Source organism: Pteropus alecto, unplaced genomic scaffold (genome assembly GCF_000325575.1).
Source record: "Pteropus alecto unplaced genomic scaffold, ASM32557v1 scaffold761, whole genome shotgun sequence".
In the NCBI taxonomy this organism is placed as follows: domain Eukaryota; kingdom Metazoa; phylum Chordata; class Mammalia; order Chiroptera; family Pteropodidae; genus Pteropus; species Pteropus alecto.
In genome coordinates, this window is record NW_006431558.1 from 1,443,049 (window position 1) to 1,443,835 (window position 787).

General features: G+C 46.4%; 1 protein-coding gene across 1 annotated transcript in view; it reads right to left on the bottom strand.

Annotated features, from left to right (window-relative positions):
• LOC102885056 (zinc finger protein 177) overlaps window positions 1-787 on the bottom strand; it is a 39,413-nt gene that overhangs the window by 16,080 nt on the left and 22,546 nt on the right.

Genomic DNA, 787 nt, shown 5'->3' on the forward strand with positions numbered 1-787 from the left:
ACTGTGCCTCTGAGGGTGACCCGCTCCATAAAAGACCTATCCATTAACAGAGGACCTCAATTACTCATATTAAATTAAATGACTAGAACAATTGAATGTTTAAATTCCATGTTTAAACAGAAAATTTTCATTCTACATACCCCCAAAAAAGATTTTAAAGAGGCTAGGCTCTTTTCTTTGCCACATAATGAGCACAGCCTGACAAGGTACTATTAGGTGAACTATGAATACATTTATACTAGTTTACTGGCGAAGGACCCTGGGCTTTGCTTTGAGGGCAAAGTAAGGCACTTTGAGGGAGAAGTAAATGCCCACTAGCCTTGCCTAGCTCCGTAGTAAACACACACGCAGCACCGGCCAGTGTCTCTGCCGTGGCCATCTGTATTCGTGCGCTGCGCCAGAACCAGCAGCTCTGTGTCCAGAGGAAGTGACAAGGCTGCGCATACTGCAGAAGCTGAGCGCAGACTGCTTCCTCATGCAAATACAGCCTAGAAGTTCACTAATGAAACTGATTCCATTATTTAATTTTGGGGAGAGGGAGAGTAGAAGGAAGTTCCAGAAATTCAGACAGAGGAATGTCTCCACACCACAATCTGCTTTGCTTCCTGCTCCTATAATGGACAAACCCGGGCCCTCGACTCAAGGCTCTTCCACTCACATGACCAAGGGCTGTTCCTACCTCTGATGGATGCAAACACTGGGGGCAGGTGGGGGGGTTGTCTAATTTGATTTTTAGGTACTGAGGGGACCCACACAGAGGCATGCCTTCAAGGAGTCAAATAGACCC